Here is a 22,545-nt window from a genome sequence, read left to right as displayed (position 1 = left end):
AGGATGATGGAGACATTAAAATATAAAGACTTAGTACGCTCTCTCCTGAAATAAAGGGAATTTACAGGACCTCATGGATCATCTATAACCCCCCCCCCCAAATAAATAGATGAAATCAATGGTGCCAGTACATCACAGATGATATAAACATTGTTTATTATTTGCTACTTTCCAGTCATTTGTATACATTTTTGGTTCTCATGAGAGACTAAACCTTGTTGGGGAGGTGGAGGAGGTACAATGCCAAGGCAGCAGTAGATGGAGGCATTATGCTCCCTGTGAAGTGGATGGATTATGCAGAATGTATTGTTAAGCTTTTTTAAAAGCTGTAACAAATTGCCTGTGCTGCCAGTAGATCTAATAGTATCAGTGTCATCTGAAGAAGTGGGTTTTTCCCACGAAAGCTCATGATACCATCTACATATTTTGTTAGTCTTTAAGGTGCTACTAGACTCTGTTGTTTTTTCAGTTTTTCCAGTTACAGACTAACTTGGCTGTCCCTCTGAAGCTGGTAGTATTGTAGATAGTCCTGGTTGGTCCTGCCAATTTATTCACAGAGCAATCAGATTTTTCTTCCCCCCTGCACAGCTTTCTGGAAGACCTGCAACCTCTCATAAGAACATGAGAATGACCATACTGGATTGGGCATTGGTCCATCTAGACCATTCATTTGATGGTGAGCAATACCAGAAGCTTCAGAGGTAATCAGAACAGGGCAATTTTCCAGTGATCCATCCTTTGTCATCCAGTCCGAGCTTCTGGAAATCAGATGTTTATGGATACCCAGAGCTTTAGGTTTGAATCTCTGACTGTCTGGGTAGCCATTGATGCTCCAGGAGCTTCTCTAATTTTTCTTAAGCCAGTTATACTTTTGTTCTATTTTTGGCTATGAATTCCACAGGTTGACTGCAATACATGAAGGAGTGCTTCCTTATGTTTGTTTTTAACCTGCTCCCTATTCATTTCATTGTGTGACGCCTGGTTCTTAAGGGATAAATAACACTTCCTTATTCATTTTTTCTGCATCATTTATGACTTTTATAGACCTCAATCAGATCTTCCCTTGGTGGTCTCTTTTTTCTAAGTTGAAGAGTCTCAGTCTTTTAATTCTCTTCATAGAAATTGTTCCATGCCCTTAACAATTTTTGTGCCCTTCTTGGTACTTTCTCCAATTCTCATGTGTCTTTTTTGAGATGGGGCAACTAGAATTGCATGAAGGATTCAGGATGAGGGATTATATAATGGTATTATTATATTTTAAGGCTTATTATCTACGGGTATGTCTACACTACCACCCTAGTTCGAACTGTCCGCTGCCCGCGTGTTCCGTCGCTTTGCTCCCCGTCCCCCTGGTCTGTAGACCAGGGGGACGGGGAGCAAAGCAGAGCAAAGCCAAAGAGCACGTGGGCAGTGGACAGCCCAGACGCGTCTGGGCTGTCCGCTGCCCGCGTGCTCCGCCGCTTTGCTTCCTCTCCCTGGTCTGCTGGAGACCAGGGAGATGGCCCCGTTCGTAACTGCGGATCCGACGTAAGTCGGATCCGCGTAACTCGGGGAGTGCTTGTAACTATTTCAAAATAAACGTTATTCCCTGAGGAAAGCCGGAATACAGATTTCAAAATAATGGGCTTGGTAGTGTGGTTGCTCTGCTTATTATTTCAAAATAAGGGGGGGTTATTTTGAAATAACTCCCTAGTGTAGACTGAGTCTCAGTCTCCTGCAATGAGGGGCCATATCTCCTTTCTCTTTATTTTTTAAATATTCTTTACCTTTCATTTTAAAAACTATGACATTCTTTAATTATCATCGAAACATGTTAAAAAAGGTAAAAGTGCCTTCAGTTCAAGGATCCTACAAAAGTTGGGGACTATTCACTATTAATAAGAGTAGGTACTCATTTGGGATTGATAGTGGTAGTTGGATTTGCCATTTTATCACCATTAACTTGGAGCAACTCATCTTTTATAAGGAGCTCTTATAACATCCGGCCACCCTCTCCAAACCCTCAAAATGAGAACAAGGGTAGCTTGAGATAAGAGATGCTCTAAATTACAGAGTACAATTTCAAGGCTTGAGACCATGATCTATGTGTATGAACAGCACATCTACCAACTCCAAGAGCAGAGGAACAAATAGCTGCTCAATTGATTGAGAAAAAGGTGGCAGTGCACTCATGTGGAAAAATAACAGTTTGTAGAAAAGAGGAACAATAACTCAAACTGAAAAACAGAAAACTCACACTTTAAAAATTGTTATGTTGCTTGGGAAGGCACTGAAAAAACAGTTATTAGGAAGAGATATCTACCCATACAATGGCTGGGAAGGGAAATATTGTCTTTTCATTTCTAAATGTCATAAAATCAATCTTTTGCTTTCTGTTTTTAATTGTTAAATACTATGCTAGAAATGCAAAGACAGGAGGCCATGATGGAGGGAGGATTTTAGGTGGGAGTAGACATGCAGTGTGGACTTTGGGAATGGGATTGATCAGTGCCGGACAATAGGGTAGAATTAACAGAAGAGAGAACTAAGGGAGGGAGGAAGTCTCCTTGGTCACATTACTTTCTCCAGCAGTGCTCAGTAGCACAGAACCAGGAACAAAAAGAAATACAAGTCTGGAGTTGGGCAGGTGGATTTTTGGTCACAGAGAAAGACAAAAAAAGAGAGAGCAGAGTGAAGGGAAGCAACAACTGAAACAGGAGAGGAGAGCAAACAGGGCAAAGGGGGTCTGAGCTCAGTGGAGAAGTCAGGGGTTTCAATGGTTTGGAGGTTGTGGAAGGGCCAAGCAGGGAGAGAGCTGATGGAAGTTGGTAAGGGTATTGAAGGAGGTTAGAAAATGGTATCATGGACATTAAGAGATCACATAGAGAGAATGTTGTATGAGGGCAAGTTCAACTGAGTGACCATTTCTGTAAGGGGAGGGAGTTGATACAAGGCTTGTGATCAAATGAAGAGGGGAGGTCAAGGAGGCGAGTGGCTAACTGGTAAGGCAGGAGATCCTTCTGGAGGATTGTTGTTGAAGTTGAAGGTGAGGGATTGTGAGAGGAAACAGAGGTTTTGTGGAGTTTTAGATTTTCCTTCATAGGACAGAAATTGAATCCTATGTCATTTATCTCATCATGTGCTTTATATTCACAATTAATTTATGTTGAAGTCTAAATACAATTTAGGTCCAGTATTTGTCTACACCAAAGCTCCATATGCTCAGTAAAGTGTTTGCATTGAAAATGTATTAATTTAGTTATGAAGGACCCTAGTAGTAGTAGTAGTAGTAGTAATAATAATAATAATATGTCCAATGTTCCTTTAGAAGTGTGTACCTACTTGGTAGAGAATGTACTTTGCCATTTTCTATACAAGATGCAGTGTTTCAATTTAACATGTTTTCTACGTTAACGTATACACTTTTATCCAGATGGGGAAGGCTACCTTAAAAGAGACACATTCTCTCAAAAATGCAGTTTTTGAATGTTAGAAGAATATATTTGGTTTATTTTACTTCCTTTCTCATTATAGCCTTAGTCATGAGAATGGTTTCATGTTATGCCATTTTCCGTTCTTGTTACAACCATTGTCAAATGAATAAGATATCAGAATGCTAATGCCTAATACAGAGTATTCTGTGTCTGCTAGTACAATACTGTACTACTGTAACCTTTGCAATATTATGTATTCTGATTGGCTGTCCATTTCACCTCTTTCCCACAAGTTAATAAGGCCGTAAAAAGGAAAGAACTTGAAATGGCCAGCCAGTCAAATTACAGAATATTGAAAAGGTCAGAGCAGTACACCACACAGAAAAAAAATTATGGAATATATGAGGCATTAAAATTCTTGTGACAATGATTATAACAGGAATGGAAAAGGATACCCATTTATGTTATTTCAATCTAGTGAACCCCATAGGATGATGTACCCAGGACAGCATTAATTTACGCACCACCAAGCTGCATGAATTTTATGCACCTATTTACACTGGTATTCAATAAAAAGGATGTGCAGCTGCTTTGGAACCCCATTTGAACTGTAATTCTAATGGTAGAGACCCTTCAAATAGAAACACGCACCAATGAGAATGTTATGTAAAGCTTTACGCTTTTTTTTCAGTGATTTAGAGGAGGAACGCATATATGTTATAAAAGAATGTTTTACTACTCTTTTTCCTGTTCTGCATATTTTTCTGTGCATATGGATTGATATTCTTTTTTTTAAAGAGAAAGTGAGAAAGTAAAAAAAATGTGAACAGTGATCTTTGTACATTTTTAGGACCATTCCATAGCTACCATGTGATTTCTAGCTTTAAAAAAATAGTTCCCTACATATTATTACTACATTCTATCTTTGTGTCAAAAATTATTATTGCTGCACTGTACCTCTGTTTACTGAGTCTTCCTTGTCCAAACCCCATAGACAGATTGACCCCCTGTGTGTGTCTATGATTTTCCTGCAACCACTGGAGCCAATGTCTGTACTCAAGTTGTACTTAATCAGAAAAATGTAGCTCAAATGTCATTTGTATGTGTTGGTACCATCCTCTATTCCCTTCTTCCTCTATTTCCAGCCAATTGTACCAAGCAGGGAATGTGACACTCCACAAGACCTTGCTGAGGCATAATAGCTCTTCCAGGCGAACTTCTCAACTAAGCAAAATTTGCTGCATTGATGGAAAAAAATGACACTTTAAAAACAGGCTGTGGGGATTATACAGAACCAAGTCTTTCTTTTGTACCCTACAGTACATCACATAGCATTTTCTTCCAGTTTTATAGTTGTGTGGGAATCCTGCTCCCACTGAAGACTGGGCATTCATTATACATTGTTGAGATGAGTCCCAAAGGAGAGAAATCTTTAGCTGGAGCAGTTTTGAGTATCATACCAATGACATGCTCAAACACAGAGATGGTAGGGATAGAGCTATATTAAGGCACAAACCTCATGATCCAATGAGGGTAGCAGAAGTAAGTTAAGTGAAGGGACAGTGTGGCTGCATCCACGTGTCTGGGAGGGGAAGAATGATGAGGACTTCCCCTGGTGTAAAAGTCTTCATTTTAACTGATTTTGATATTATTTACCGTGTTTTTGCACCAATGTAACTTCACTGACATTGGTGGAGTTATTCCAGTGAGTGAAGTAACTCCACTGATGCCAGTGGAGTTACATTGGTGCACAACCACTGTAAATGATATCAGAACCAGGCAGGGCTGGGGAGAGAAGGAGCAGAGCATGACTTGAAGATGGTTCTTTTGGGAATGAGTGAGAAAGGTCAAGGAACCTGGGGAAACCAGAGATGGTGAGGAAGAGCTATACACATATGTGTGCAGGGGTTCTCATCTCTTCAAAGAGAGCAAGTCATCTGGAGCAGGTCTGGCAAGCTCTGGATGGAGCTATTTTCTTCCTATCTGATCATGCTCTTCTTGAACCGGCTTGTCAGCAAGGTGACCGTGGCAGTTTTTCTATAGAAACACCAGTGATTGGTCATGCCCTGTACTATGAGGAACTGACTGTTTGCTCAAAGTGAAACAATTGCCTTTAAGGATTTACCAGTGTTTCAAGCAATTGCTTGTCTGGGGATATAGCACCTTCTATAGAAAGCTGAGATTGAAACTGGGAGTGAGGTGGAGGAAAAGACATACATGAAAACTGGAAAGAGAGATGGACTATCTACTTATACTCCCAAATAGGTCTAAGTTGAGGCAGACTAGGCAGGAATGGCATAGGGTGATATGAAATGCTTATCAAGGTAGCACTTTCTGTCAGGCTGAACCAATGCAGCTGCATTTTCCAGCCCACTGAAAGCAAAGTTTATGCAGTGAAAAGTGGTAAAGCTACACATTGCATGTCACACCCAGCAGGAGCAATTTGAGGACCTGCATTTTAAAAGTATTCTAATATTTTATTTTTGCCACTAACCGTAAGTAGCATGGCTGACCATGGCAATACGGAACTCTTCATCCGGGGATATAGTTTAGGTTAGGAAAATGGTCAGTGCACCTCAGTTTTTAAATATATTAAGCAGTGGAGAATGTGAATTACCATGTTGTCTACCTCATTGTAAATGTGTGAGTTCATTTTTGAGCTGAATAAAATGGTTATATAATTACATACTTCTCATAATTATCAAGTAATTATATACTTCTTATAATTGCCGAGTAATCATTCTGCTATAACTAGAACTTAATGTTACAACTAATTGTATAATTACTGTGTATTAATGCTGTTATCCTGGCAACTTAAAATAAAATGTTGCTTTGTTTATTTTTTCCCCACTAAACCATATTTTTAAAAATAAGATAATAATGCTTGTTATCTAGCTGGAAAGAGATTTTTTTTTAAGGAACACAAGTAAATGGGAAGGGAAATCACGTGTGTACATCTAGAGATTGGATAGTATAGCATGAAAAGTGTTAACACATTTAAAAACCCTAGGGTAGACTTAAGGGGCTCGTCTACACTGGCCCCTTTTCCGGAAGGGGCATGTTAATTTCACCTATCGTAGTAGGGAAATCCACGGGGGATTTAAATATCCCCGCGGCATTTAAATAAAAATGTCCGCCGCTTTTTTCCGGCTTTTAAAAAAGCCGGAAAAGAGCGTCTACACTGGCCCCGATCCTCCGGAAAAAGCGCCCTTTTCCGGAGGCTCTTATTCCTACTTTGAAGGGGTCTCCTGGATCCTGACAGCACCCCAATGGACCCCCAGATGGCAGCCTGCAGCAAGTGCAGCTGGGCTGATGGCAACGACCCCACGAGATGCACCGGCGTGCCCAGGGGCAGCTCTGGCTCCATGTGGCCAAGTGCTGTGTTGTCCCGAGTGCAGGCACTCAGGGCACTGCTTTGCTGTCCCTCATCGAGGTAGACAAGCAAGTGGGAAACCCTGAAAACTGTCTGGAGTGGGAGTAGGGTCCCTTTAAGCACAGAGCTCAGTTAGCCTCAGGCAGTAGCCCCACACACTAGGTCCTAATCTGATGCCCTGCCGGCACTGGTTCCAGCCAGCCTTAACTTCTGTTCAGGGTCAACTCAGTGTGGACTTGCTATTTTGAAATAGCAAAACGCTATTTCGAAATAGTTTTTGTGTCTAGATGTGGTATTTAGAATTAGCTTAATTCGAATTAACTATTTCAAATTAAGTTATTTCAAAATAGTGCTGTAGTGTAGACATAACCAAAGTTCAACTGAAAACCCCATAGACCCTTTTGAACACTTCGTAAAATTGATCACATCTGACCCACATACTTTTCAATCAATATTTGCAGTTCTCACATATGAAAATGAAAGTGCTTTGATGGAAGTACAAATTTCTAGGGAGAAATCATGTCCCTCTTAAGTCAATGAGAGTTTTTCCTTTGTCTTCTGTGGGGCCAGGATTTCATCCCTACACTTTTTAAATTATCCTAATAATTTGAACTTGCACTGAAATCATCTCTGAAACAACTGTTAGAACATTAATGACTCCTAAATACTGGCCCATGGCTTCAGCTTAAAGAAATCTATTTTGTACACATATAGTTAGTTCTTCTTATTTTCTTTTTTTTTTGGTATCTTGCAAACATCACAGTCTTGTGGTGAAGAAAGGAGAAAATTGGGCCAAAATATTAAATGTTCAAATGGAGTCATCACTTGCTCCCATTGAAGTAAACGGCAAAATCCCCATTTGCACCATTAGCATCAGAACTTGGTCCATAAAGAATAGGAATTGCAGGAAGCACAAAACCTAACTACTTTTCTCTACTTCTTTATTTTAACAGATGATGCTAATTACACTATTGTAAATGGCACAAGGATCTTACACAGCAGCAAAGAATCCAATGTATGGGTGCCTATTAGAGGACTGATTCCATTTTCTAACTACACTGTAAAAGTGAATGCTTCCAATAGCCAAGGCAGCTTGATAAGTGAGTCCATAACAATAGCCATGCCTCCAGGGGGTAAGTACAAAAAAAGTTCTGTTACGCTGCATGTTACATATATAATGCTATGTTCTGCTATGTAAGGGTACGTCTACACTACAACGTTAATTCGAACTAACTTAGTTAGAATTAGTTAATTTGAACTAAGCTAATTTGAACTAACGGATCTAGACTAAAAAACTAGTTCGAATTAGCGTCTCCGCAGGCTGCCATCTGGGGAGAGGGGGCAATTGGGGGGCTGCAGGAGAGCTTCCATCCCCAGAAGCCCGCAGAGCCAGCCCAGTCCTCCCCATCGGGGGCTCGTGCCCCAGTCCTCCCTCACCTTCTTCCACTTACCCTTCCCTAGCCCCTCTTCTTGATGGACAAAATAAAGATAACGTGTGGACAAAACTAGAAACTCTGTTTATTTAACAAAACTCGGGGAAACTGGGAAAAGGAGGTGGGAGAGGGGAAGAGAGAGGGTGGGAGAGGGGAGGGGGAAAACTGGGAGGAGGGAGCTGAAAGGGGGAAGCAAGGGAAAGGAGGGGGTGGGGAAACTCAAGGATCAGGGGTGGGGGTCTCGCCGGGCCAACCGCCTCCCAGCACAGTGAGGGAGGGGGCCTCGGCGTCCCCGGGGGGATGGGGTGGAGGGTGCGGAGGTTGAGGTGGGGGGTGTGAACATTGAGGAAGAGGTTGTGGGGGTTGAGGAGGGAGAGGTGGGAGGGGGGGCAGGAGTGGGAGGAGGGACAGCAGTTGGGGGGGCAGCAGGCGCAGGACCAGCACGGGGCACCATGCTCTGCAGCAGGAGCTGCAGGTTGGTGCTCAGCCCTCGGAGCTCAGCCAGCAGCTCGTGGTGGACCTGCAGGTCTTCCCTCATCCAGGCCTGTAGTGTGCGGTGCACGGCTCGCAGGGCCCCCAGGTGCTGGTCCCGGTACTCCTGCTCCGTGCTGGCGGTCCGGAGCAGGCCGCGGGTGCGGGAGCATGTCCCGGGCGGGGTGGTGCGCCCTGCACAAGCAGCTGGTGCAGCTGTAGAGAAAGAAGAGAAGTGGTCAGTTCTCCCTGGGGACGCAGAGGATGATGCCCAGCCCCCTCCCCAAGTCCGCAACGTGAGGGTGACCATGTCCTGCACCGTCATAGCCGCTGTGCTTGTACAGAGGCCATGGTCAGGATGTCTGGCTCTCCCCGGGACTGGGAGCTGCCCCAAGACCGCACCCATGTCCCTGTGCCATGTATAGTGTGGCCGGGGCGGCGGGGGGGAGGGGAGATGTCCCCTGCCTCTGTGTAGAGGGGACATGTGAAGGGAAAGCATCCTGCTGGGTCCTGCCCCGGGGTTGGGAGCATGTCACGTCTCTTTGCACAAGCATGTGCCTATTGGGCAATGGCCCCTGGGTGTCACGCAGCTGGAGCCACCTGCCCAAGGGTGGCATGGCACGTGCTCGCACGTGCACAGGTGTCTGCGTGATCCGTGGAAGGCATGGCCCACGCATGCGGTCTCTGGTCTCCCTCCCCCCCCCCCCCAAACTACTTAATTCAAACTACTTACCCGGTACGGTCTCCCTGGACGACCCTGCTGGAACAGCTGGTGGTGGCCCCTCTGGTGCGCCCAGGTCAGGGCCCTCTGGTCCCGGCTCGATGTCCCCCGGGCTGGCACGGACCACCCTGCCCCCCAAGAGTTGGTGGAGGGCAGCGAAGTAGGGGCAGGTGGCAGCCCCTGCAGCGGTGCCGCCCCTTGTGGCCCTGGCGTACCCCTGCTGCAGCTGTTTCACCTTAATTTGCACCTGCTTCTGGGTGCGCCTGTGTCCCCTGCTGGCCATGGCGGCTGCTATGCGGCCATAGACGGCCGCATTCCTCCTCCTAGTGCGGAGATCATGGACATTGGGGGCCTGCCCCCAAACCTCAATGAGGTCCATGACCTCTGCACTAGACCAGGAGGCCACGCGCCGTCTACGGCCCCTGGCTGGCCCCTGGGTGCTTGGGGACTGGGCAGGGGACGGCTCACTGCCACTGGCTACCTGGCTCATTGTGGGGCCACTGGCTCAGGGGCAGAGATTGCTGGCAGGGCTGGCTGACTCCAGTGCCGTCTGGCCAGAGTCTACCCCTTTAAGGGCCCGGGGCTGGGGGAGAGGAGAAGAGTTTTCCTGGTTGTGCCTAGAGAGGCCACCAGGGGGAACCTGGGAAGGGCTAGCCTCCCACTAGTTTGAACTAAAGGGCTACACAGCCCTTAGTTCGAACTAGTAAGTTCGAACTAGGCTTAATCCTCGTAAAATGAGGTTTACCTAGTTCGAACTAAGCGCTCCGTTAGTTTGAATTAAGTTCGAACTAATGGAGCGCTAGTGTAGCGCCTATGAAAGTTAGTTCGAACTAACATCCGTTAGTTCGAACTAACTTTGTAGTGTAGACATACCCTTATTCTGTTGAACACATAGTTTATTGTTGCAACTGAGTATTTGGAGTTCTGAGGAATGTTTGGATTAGCAACTGCTATGTGCAAAACTGTTAGGTTAGGTTATATTACCATATTACAAATTATAAGCTATGAAAGAAGTAGATATCTATAAAATAACCCAAGAATGGTTTGAAATATCCTTCATACCACAGCTGAACAAATACCTCCAAACATATGTGGATACTCACTGAAATGAAGCTTGAATTCACCTCAGATGGGTTTGAGTCATTTTTGTATTGTCTTTACATAAATATTCTAATGAATTACTTTTTTTAGCAGAAATGTTTGCAGAAACAGTAAAACTTCAGTGAATACTCCTAAAAGTGAATTTTGAACCCATAAATGAGAGTTAAACAACAAGGTGATCTAAGTAGTATACTTATGGAACAAAGGAACAGAAACAAGGCAAGGGGCCTACATATACAGTCAAAAGTACCCAACACAGCACAAATATCAAATAATACAACAATATATTTTGAAAAGAGTGTACTGACCAAATGATTTCTAGATAAATGTGTTGCAAATAACTTTGACTAAAGAAAAAATGTAAACTGTGTATGGCCAATTCTTGAACAGAAAAAGTGTGTTACATAATATAGCCTACACTTCAACTAGTAAACTCGTCTTTATCCAACGCTAAGATACAATTTTGAAGGAAGGAAGCAAAACCCTGACAATTTCAGAAAATGAAAAGATACAAAATCTCTGAAGATAGGCAAGGATGTGCACAAGTTTATGATAGCCATTAGGATATACTTTCTTTCATCATTAGATTGTTGTTGATTACAATTAGGAAACTTATAGCTTTGAAATTATCTTTTTTATGACCTTGTGGTAGTTTAAAAGCAATACCTCATTGATTAAATAGGTTTTAGTTCATGCTTCCTTTTACTTAATGATCTGAAAACATATTATCCTGATTTACACATAAAATCATGCTGAAAAGCATGTGGCATTCACTAGAATATGTGTGTTTAAGTAGAATTAAATTAGCACTGAGAGTTATTAAAGAAATCTTCCATACCATTTTCTAGTGGACTGTGATCCATACTGAAATGAATAATAAATGAACCAGTGCAGATGAGAGATGTACTGATATATATGACATTCTCTAATCCATATTTATCTTTCCATTATGCTTTATTATAATCACTGTTTGATTAAAGTATGATAACATTCTAATCCATAATGATGTATTCTAAGTATAATAGCTATTTATCAGTGGGCCAAATACTGTACATTGAAGTTATTGGATGGAATATTGGCCCCATCGAAATAAATGAAAAATTTGCCATTGACTTCATAGGGGCTGGGATTTCATTCACTGATATTAGTGGGGGTTTTGCTTGACCCTGAGGAATGAAACAAAGCTACAGGATATATATCTAAAAGCGGTGGGTCAAATTCTGGTATGATTTATTCCCACGCATGTCCTTGAACTGTGTACATGATGGTGGGATTTGACCCTATCTTTGACCCATCTTTTAACCTCCAGGTATAGGGGTTGAGTCCTAAATATATAAAGATTAATTTATAGTGATTTAGTGGGTGCAGAACTGTAGCATTAACTTTTAAAGAGTACGAAAAACCTCTACTTTTCAAAATATGCATTATAGAGAATACATTATAGTGTATGACCAAAGACCATAAATCAGGTGGAAAGATAGTGAACAAATGAGAATTCTATCTTAATAGTCACAACAAATCAATAGTATTAAATAGTGTGTGTGGTGGTGGTGGGGGGGGGGAGTTTGGTTGCTTCGCTAATTTTCAGACAAGGTACCTTTCTTTTATTTGTTTTGGTTTTTTGTTTTAAATATATTATATTTTAATAAGCTATGTGCTGTTATGCATGTTGGTCTCACCAGTGATTTAAGAAAATATATCATCTTAATTTTGGGAAATGCAGTTCTTTGAATTTACTTAAAATACTAAACCAAGTTGCAATGCTTAAATTCAACTCTTAAAAAAACCCTCTTAGAAATAAAGATTATATTTTATATAAGAGCTAGACTAGAATTGCAATTCAGGTTCAAGAGTTCTTCAAAAAGAATTAAAAAATAAAATAAAAATTGAATCCAAATGTTAATCCATAAATATGAAACTTTCTTTTGACCTTTACCCTGTAGTGGTCTGGAGTTACTAATGGGGTTAGGATTTCAACTCTTAATGGGACTTGGTGCATTAGTGTTTTGTATGCATGGAATTCAGCATTCAGTTTAATAAGTGGTTGACATTGGTGATGTCCCTTAATTTGCTTAAATCTAATTGGCTCTTTTATCAGTCAAACCTGTATGGATTGGCAATTGATCAGAAAGGGTCAGCCATGACTGTGCATGTAGTTAAATGATGGAACCACGAGTTAAAGTCACTTTTGCATAATAATAAGCTGAAACCAGGAGAACAAATTATCTTAGAGTTGGAAGGCAAAGAAAGCAGAGAAGTTTTGCAGGATGTTCAAGTTCAGAACAAAGGCATTATGGAGTGTATAAATTTTAAATACACTGCATTTTGCCTCAAGACCTAAAGCTTTTTTTTTCCAGATGAACTGAAATCTTGTCTGAAACTGTCTTTGTACATCAAAGAACTGCACAGAAAGCAAAAAGAGACAGAAGAAGCATAAAAGGGCATAGTTTAAAATGATTAGTGACAAATTTCATACCGCAGAGGTAGAAACAGATTTCTTCTGAGTTTTATATTTTCCCAAAAAGAATAAATTCATTCTATTTATCTTATCCTAAACTGCTTTTATAGAAATTGTAAAAGGTACTGTGTTAACAAGTCACAGTACCAGTTTGAGGTTTAAACTAATAACAAATGCTGGAAACAAAATTGTTTTAAAATTAATTGAATTCACAAAATGCATTTTGAAAATGATATCAAAAAATAAAATTATAAACTTCAAACAATATCTTCTTTACATGGCATGTATGTATTTATAATTATTAATTATTTGTGATATGATAGAGCCCAAAGGCCTTGTTCAGTATCAGGATGACACTGCGTTAGGTGGTGTACAGAGAGGAAGATGCGTACAATCACTGATGCAAAGAGCTTCCAATCCAGTTAGACAAAAAACAGTTGATGTGTTATGGAAGGTGTTACAATAGCTTGTATTTGTAAAATGGAGACAATAATACTTGTTCTCATTTGTCCGTTGTTTTGTCCCTTTAGATTGTAAGCAAAGGTTCTCTCTTAACATACAATTGTACCAAGCCCAGTCAGTGAAATGATAATAAAAATAATGGATGATTATAATAAATTAAATCATCTGAGCAAAATGGTTAGGCTGGTGGAAGATATTCTCATTGTGCTAGATTTGTGACCTATATTTGCATGTTTGTTTTATTTCTATTGCAAGCACTTTTAAAGATTGTGTTCTTTATTTTTTTTCAAGGCACTTAGAGTTGAAGTGTGAGAGATGAAAGGATTGTAGGAATGAGATAGGGGAACTGAGAGAGGAAATAGAAAGGGAAGAGTGAAAGGAAGAAAGGTGAGCACAGCTGAGGATATGTCTACACTACAGATTTTTTTCAGAAAAACGGCCGTTTTTCAAAAAAAAGCTCAAATATGTCCACACTTTAATTGCATTCTTTTGAAAGAAAATCAAAAGAACAGAGGGGTTTTTCCAACATTGGTAATCCTCGTTCTATAAGAAAGAAGCCTTTTTGTGAAAGAGCTCTTTTGGAAAAAGACGTGTGGGGACGGAGAAGAGGGAGTTCTTTCGAAAGAAGAGGAAAGAGGAAAAAGCACAAGTGTCCTGGTGACCATTCCATCCATAGTAATCACAGCTTACATGCAAGAGAGCATCCATTCAGTGTGGACGCTATCTTTCAAAAAAGCAGATCGCTTTTTCGATGTGCTTTGGCAGTGTGGATACGCTTTTTTGGAAGAAGATTTTGCCGAAGATTTCTTCCAGAAAAGCTTCTTCTGAAAGAAGCCTGCGGTCTAGACATAGTCTGAAAGGCAGAGTGAGCCTGGGGAGATACTGGGTTGTTGTGAGAGAGGGGCAGGATGACTGTCAATGGCAAGAAGTTAGATAAGGAGGAAATCTCCAGAGGGGAGTGAATGGTGATTCAGGAGTTCATGAAGGCTTTTTCCAGGTTGCTGGTGTTTTGTTCCAATTGGACAGAGGAGGGGAGACTAGTTGCTTTGTGTAAGGAACCCACTAGGCTCGTGGGCTCCTTCCAGTTGTTGCTCTTGTTCCCATGTAAAAGAGGGAAGGGAAGCCACTAGAACTGGGTGGAACATTCTCAGTGAAACTGTTCTTCATCTGTTTGACAGCGTATGTATGTACCCCACAGAGGCTCTGGCAGGGTTAAAATGGACTTGAGAAGGAAATTAATAATGTACCTGGCAGAGAGAGAAAGCCAGCCAAGCTAATTGACAATGAAGCCTAGCTAAAGAGGGACTGGTTGCAGAGGTGCTGACTTCCTGCATTCCTTGGGGTTGCTTGACCTCCACTCTGCCCTTGGCCCCACCCCCATTCCACCCCTTCCCTCAAGTTCACCACCATGCCTCCTCCCACCCCTGCCACATTCCCTTCCCCTGCCTCTTCCTGTCCCCCCAATCTCCCACTCACCCTCAACATTTCCTGCATGTCACTGAACAGCTGATTGCAGTAGGTGGGAGGGAGACAGGCTGATCTGGAGGGTGTGGGGGAGCACCAAACTAACAGCAGTTACACATACCAGGCCATGAGAAGGTGCTCCTGCTGTGACCGGCCCCCCTGAACAATGAGGAAATGCCATTTACTTGAAATTGAAACTCTTTATGGAAATATCCCACTCAAAAAAACAAACAAAACCTTTCAGGTAAAGTTTCTCAAGTCCAGGACTGAATGTTTGGCCCAAACCAGAGAGAGAGAAAAAAAAATCTGACTTTATAGCTTTGGGTTAAGGCCCTTTCCTGGGATGTGTAGACTCAAGTTCAAGTTCCTGCTCCAATAAATATTTAGTTAAATTTATACAAACTGGAACCATTCCAACAAAAAGGATTGAGAGAGGCCCACTCTAGAATATCCAGTAGCAGTGGTAGGGGCATTCACTTGGACTTACACTGGCCTGAATCAGGCAGAGCAGACACTTGACCTAGGGCTTCCCATGTTCCAGGTAAATACCTGACCACCAGGCTATTAGCAATTCCAAGAAGGGAACCAGTCTCTGGATTTTTTTATTGGTAGCATAAAAAATTCCTTATTCCATCCTGATGGCAAATGGGGAGTCTTTCGAAATCTCCAGTTTAGCAGCAGATTGTATTTTTAACTGAAAAGCTGTCATCATATAGACTTGTCAGTCCTATTCAACTGTATATAAAAAAGTGCACAATTTGGATGATGTATGCAATTCATATCTAATCTCAAACCAATTTGTATACCCTTTTTTCATTCATTGTAACTTTTTCCGAGACACTTAAGAACTCCTAGTAGTCATCATGCTTTATTTGATAAACTAGCCATGATTCTTGTATTGATACCATTCTACAATAAAAATATTTTAATTCCTAGTGAAAAATATATAGAAAATGTGTGAGAATGCACATCAAGAATTTGTCCTTTCAGCTGTTTCCACCTATGTACAAGTTGTAGGGATGGGAACCTATATTTTATGTTCCTACGCAGGGGTGGATAAGAGTGCTGTGGGGCCCCGGGCAGCACAATTTCACAGCCCCCCCCTTTGACACGGCGCATGCGCGGGGCTTCTGCAAGCACAGGGCCTGGGGCAACCACCCCGCTCGTTCTGCCCCAAATCCACTGCTGTTCCTACGGGAGCATGATTTGAGCCCTATTCTACAAAGCTCTTTTTATTTTATTTTGGACAACTCTTACTTCTGAAGAACTACGAAATGGCATTTTCATAAATTGGGAGTTGAGGCCAATTTCTGGGGTTTGTACTTCCTGCATGAAGGCATCTTGATTGTAGAGGTTATTCTACATATAAAACATTTGACTAAAGTGCCAAGCTTATGCTAGTGAACACAGCTGAGGAAGCTTTGAAGTTCTTCTGTTAGCAGTGGACTTCACCTCTAGCAAAGTTCTGCCAACCTAATATATTAACATATTCTCATGTGGTTTACAGAAGGGGGAAAAAATTAAGGGACTTTCTTACGAGCTTCCTGAGGGCAAAAATAGAAGAGAGGGGAGAAATTGAAACTGCTATTGTATCTCTTCACCAGGGGATAAAGAGAGAGAGAGAGAGAGAGAGAGAGAGAGAGACTGTTCTTTAAGAATCATTGCCATGAAAGAATCTTGCCTTTGTGTCTTTCCTTTTGGAGTCAAATAGCCCCAAATGGATGGCATTCTGTTTTGTTTGGACATAAATTTTTAAAAAGGTATTTCTTCATTTTGGAGTCATGTCTGTCACTGGCTATTGACCTCTCCCTACGTAATTTATCATGATCTTTCTGCTTGTGAAGGAGCTTCCTCAGTGCAGTTCTCTTATGGTTCGCCAGCTGGGCACGCAGGAGAAAGTAAGCAACTCCATGATGAGGGGTGAAATAACTTGTTCCTTTCTCAAGGCAGCAGGGAACCTATGATTGCCAGTGCATCCATGCATTGTCTGGTCTGCAAATATCAAAGCATAGCTAGTCATGAGCCCTTACTGACAGTAGTGGTGGATGCTGACCCCCATGCATCTTCTCATCCTGACTTTCTTTCTGTGCCTGTGTGGTTATACACACACATGAATACATATGAATTACACTTTTGTCTCTGACTTTGTGTCTGTGTGCAGACCCTTACCTCTCTTTCTGACATAAACAAACAAACACACACAAAATCCCTAATGTTCAAAACTGGTCAGGGATTGGCTTTCCACTGAAGTTTCTATCCTAATAACTCATGTTGAGAGAATAAGATAAAGGGGGGAACAGAGTAGTGACCCATCTCAAGTCAGACATTCACTAATTAAGCCTCTGAAAATACACTCTTCTTAAGCAATTGTTCTCACTTTATGGATGCAGATGCTTACCTTCTGCACCAACCTCAGACATGCAGGCACTGGGCTTTCACAGGTCACTAAAGCTGAATTTGGTCCTAGGCCACAAAGCGAGTCAGAGTCTGAGCAGAGAACTCAAATTATTGCCTGATGATAGATTCTCTAGACTCTTCTTTGGGAAGGTGAATGTTGGCACTATGATTGGAAAATGCAAAATGCTGTTGTTTACTGTTGCCAGTTTTGGACATTTACCTGGTGGTTTCATTACCTAACATAATCTTTAATGAGAGTTTACTCTTCAGTGGGGTTACTGCAGTTACTCTTCAGTGGGGGGGGGGGGGTTCTGTTCTCAGATGTTTTGAGGGCTCTATAGAACTATATCTCAGCCAGTTCTTCTTAGGAAAAGTATCATGTTCCAAGTATTGTGTGAAAACTCAGCCAGGAGTCTCCTGTTGACTATAGTGTAAGTCAGGAAGCTAAAAAACCTCCACTATCTTTTTGAAGACTTATTCCTTAAAATCAATGCTGTGGTCTCTTGGTTTCAAAACAGGGAGAATTTAAAAAGTTCTTGAAAAACAATAGAGGACAACTGGAATGAATGTTCTTGTGAGACTCCCTTCCTATAACTTAACCTGTTGTCCTTCTCACTACTGCAGGGTTGGCAGTAGTGCCCTCTGCTTATGTTTTGGGATGATGGGAAAAAATCAGCCAACTTATCTTGGACTTGAATGCATGAAACATTACCATCAATTAGGTGTCCCCAGCCAATTTTTGAATAAGAAACCAGTATGAAAATCCTTTGTAATCAAGGTACAGGCAATCCCCGAGTTACGCGGATCCGACTTATGTCGGATCCGCACTTACAAACGGGGCCCTCTCCCTGGTCTCCAGCAGACCAGGGAGAGGAAGCAAAGCGGCGGAACACGCGGGCAGTGGGCAGCCCAGACGCGTCTGGGCTGCCTGCTGCCCACGTGTTCCGCCGCTTTGCTCCCCGTCCCCCTGGTCTGCAGACCAATGGGACGGGGAGCAAAGCAGAGCAAAGCCGCGGAGCCCGAGGGCAGCAGGACAGCCACGGCGCGTCTGGGCTGTCCCGCTGCCCCCGTGCTCCGCCGCTTTGCTCCGGGCGCCTGTGGTACAGCAGCTGGGGCGCTGCCGGTTGGTCCCGTAGTGCCGCTCTGGCTTCCTGCAGTCAGTGCCGGTTGGTCCCGTAGTGCCACTCTGGCTTCCTGTAGTCAGCCACTGGTCAGTTTCAGCAGCGGCTGACTTGGGGACGCCTGGGGCAGAGCAGCTGGGGTGCTGTTGGGTTGGTCCAGTAGCGCTGCCGCTGGACCAACCCAGCAGCACCCCAGCTGCTCTGTCCCAGGCGTCCTGATTCAGCCACTGCTGGTCAGTTTCAGCAGCGGCTGAATCAGGACGCCTGGGGCAGAGCAGCTTGGGTGCTGCTGGGTTGGTCCAGCGGCAGCGCTACTGGACCAACCCAACAGCACCCCAGCTGCTCTGCCCCAGGCGTCCCCAAGTCAGCCGCTGCTGAAACTGACCAGTGGCTGACTACAGGAAGCCCCTGCCCCGGGCTTCCTGGAATCAGCCGCTGATCAGTTTCAGCAGCAGCTGACTTGGGGATGCCTGGGGTTCTTAAGTTGAATCTGTATGTAAGTCAGAACTGGTGTCCAGATTCAGCCACTGTTGAAACTGATCAGTTTCAGCAGCGGCTGAATCTGGACGCCAGTTCCGACTTACATACAGATTCAACTTAAGAACAAACCTACAGTCCCTATCTTGTATGTAACCTGGGGACTGCCTGAACTGAGGAGCAGATCTTCAATGGTAGGCATTGAGTACAATCTTCTATTAATTTAAATGAAGCTATGACAGTTAGCAACCAGCAGAAGACCTGCTGTTAGCAATGCATTAATGAATATATGGTCTATGTGTAATATGTCTTTAACAATAGAGTATTAATAAATGAATATCATATCTGATAATTGTTTTGAGACGGATGACTAGAAAGCTTTGTAGACACAGTTGTTGATGAGCAAGCCTAGTTCTTCTGCCCCAGAAAACCAGGAACTGGATTATGACTGTGTCAGTCTGCTTCCTGGTGTCAGCCGACAGTCAGGGCAGTGAGTGGTGTGTGTGTGTGTATACTATACACCCGAGACTTTAACTGCTGAGACCAGGGTCCCTTGCAGTGGGCAACCTGGAAGAGGTTGATGGGCGCCCCAATAAGTGTACAGAAAGAGCTTATTATTACACTTCAGATTTTAGCTGCTAGAATCTGTGATTCCTTCACAGCGGGCAGCCTCGGGGAGTCTGAGAAGTGCCCCAACGGATTTTGCCACCTGGGTGTGACACAAATCCAAACGCCCAACCTCTTCCTATACTGTCCCTAATGACTGGCTGAAGTTCTTTTTAAATTGTGCCTGGTTCTGTTACAGCAACTGAAAGAGTCAGGTTAAAACTTAAACATTTACAGGTTTATTGAGGAAGCTTATAAATCATATGGTTGCAATGGCTATTGTTCTATTTCTTAACTGCTGACAAATATATATATATAGAGAGAGAAAAAAAATGGTTACAAAGAAGATAAAGATAGGAAATAGAAAATAATGGTACCAAATGACAACTTAATCTTTAAAGAGCTCTATTCTATGCATGCACTATAACAAAAGGACACAGACAGGTACAATTTTTACCCCCTTCTGCGTCACTCAATCCCAGCGTGTCAGGCCAGGATCGGGCCCTCAATTCCTCAGAAAGACGAAAATACGAGATGGGCGTCCCCATGGAACCTCGGGAGGTCAAACACCTAACCTGACCAGCAGGTAGAGGGCAGATTGACACTCAAAAGAGAGTGTGCTGCTGTACCACCTTATATACCCGTTGGGTCACGTATTTTCTCTTTCTTATCTGTAATGCCAAATGGTGCTGGTCTGTCTTTTGTGAGACCAGCTCTTACAAGGGAGTTGTGAACTTAATTTACACTTGTAAGAGAGAGTTGAGAGGATTAAATTGGAAGTACTGGACATTCTTTTTCTCAGTGGGAAATTCCTCTCCCAGGGACTGTGTGTGTTCGAATCAACATGGGTGCCAGCCGGGCACTTCTTGCAGCCTCGAGCTCAGTTTATTTCCTTAATCATTACTCAGAGTCAGAGGAACTCTCATATCCTGGTCTCACATCAAAGCAGATCAAAGCTTAATGGCTATGCTGATTTTCTTATTGTTCCTTCTCTGCCCTGTATACAGACATCTCAGAGGGCAAGCAAGATTGTTTGAGATGGGGGAGGGGGGGCTGTTTGGCTACACCTGGTTCCCTTTTTCTTCAGCTTATCTAGCCCTGAATTTCATATGGATTATTTCCCTTGGTGTCCTGTCTAAGAAGAACCATATTTCTGTATTCAGCATTATTATTCTTAGATATTGACAATGGCTATGATTAATCATTGGTAGCTCACATGATAATGCAAAAAAATTAATTGTGATTAATTGTGATTTTAATTGTGCTTTTAACCATAAACTACCAATTGACATTTACTAAATATTTTTGGATTTTTTTTTCATTTTCAAATATATGGATTTCAATAACAGCACAGAATACAAAGTGTACACTCTTACTTTCTGTGATTTTCATTACAAATATTTGCACTGTAAAAATGGTAAACAAAAGAAATTGTATTTTTCAGTTCACCTCATGCAAGTCTCATATTACAATCTTTTTATAGTGAAAGTGCATGAAAGTACAACATACAAATGTCGAATTATTTTGGTTACAAAACTGCAGTCAACAAACTTGTTTACATTTATGGGAGATAATTCTGTCCACTTTTATTTACATTGTCACCAGAAAGTGAGAACAGACACTTGAATTGGACTTTTGTAGCCAGCACGCAAAGTATTTGCATGCCAGATGTGCTAAACATTCATATATCCCTTTGTTTTTTGTCCACGATTCCAGAGGACAGGCTGCTGATGCTCGTTAAAAAAATAACATGTTAAATGTGTGACTGAACTCTTTGGAGAGAACTGTGTATCTCCAACTCTATTTTTTCTGCATTTAAATTTCATGCTATTGCAGCTCCGGATGATGACTCAGCAGATGTGGATCATTTTAAGAAAACCTTTGATACAGATAAGTCAAAATAAAAAGAAGGTATCAATGTGAGATTTCGAAAGATAGCTACAACTCTCAACCCAAAGCTTTAAGACTTGGAAGTGATTTCCAGAATTTGAAAGGGACAAGGTATGGCACAAGCTTTCAGAAGTCTTAAAAGAGCAACATTCTGATGCAGAAACTACTGAACATAAGCTACCAGAAAAAGAAAATCAGCCTCCGGCTGGTGGCATCTTACTCAAATGATGAAAATGAACATGTGCTGGTCTACTCTGCTTTGGATTGTTGTGGAGCAGAACCCATCATCATCATGGACACGTCCTCTAGAATGTCAGTTGAAGCATGAAGCGATATATAAATCTTTAGTGCATCAGGCATGTAAATATCTTGTTAGGAAGGCTACAACAGAGTCACATGAATGACTTTTTCACACTTTCACACAACACGGTACGTCTGCACAGCAACATTATTTTAAAATAACTAGCGTTATTTTGAAATAATTTAGTCTGCGTCTACACAGTAGGCAGTTATTTCAAAATAATGTCAAAATACTGCCAAGCTGGAGGACTTCTTACTCCGACTCCTGTAACCCTTCTTGTACGAGGAGTAAGGGAAGTCAGAGGAAGAGTGCTCTATTTCGAAATAAGTACTGTGTAGATGCTCCCAATTTTGAAATGAGCTATTTTGAAATAAGCAGCGCAATTGATGTAACTCAATTTGCATAACTTATTTTGAGTTAAGCCCTGCTGTGTAGAGGCACCCTGAGTGAACAAGAAAATAAGCAGCATTGTCTCCTGCAAATGTAAACAAACTTGTTTGTCTGAGAAAATGGCTGAACAAAAAATAGGACTGCAGGCCCTTGTAGGCTCTTAGGTTTTATATTGTTTTATTGTTGAACAAAGCTATTTTTGTACATAATGCTACATTTGAAAGTTCAACTTTCATAATAAAGAAATTTCACTATAGGACTTGTATGAGGTGAATTGAAGAATACTATTTCCTTGGTTTTTATTAGCGCAAATATTTATAAACAAAAATAAAGTGAGCACTGTCCATTTTGTAATCTGTATTGTAACTGAAATCAATATATTGGAAAATGTAGAAAACATAAAAAATATTACAATAGTGTCTTACTATTGTTTAATACTATGATAAATCACCATTAATCTTTTCAAT

The sequence above is a fragment of the Pelodiscus sinensis genome, chromosome 3 (genome assembly GCF_052426305.1).
Source record: "Pelodiscus sinensis isolate ZL-2025 chromosome 3, ASM5242630v1, whole genome shotgun sequence".
NCBI lineage: Eukaryota > Metazoa > Chordata > Testudines > Trionychidae > Pelodiscus > Pelodiscus sinensis.
Note: the sequence above shows the minus strand (reverse complement) of the source record.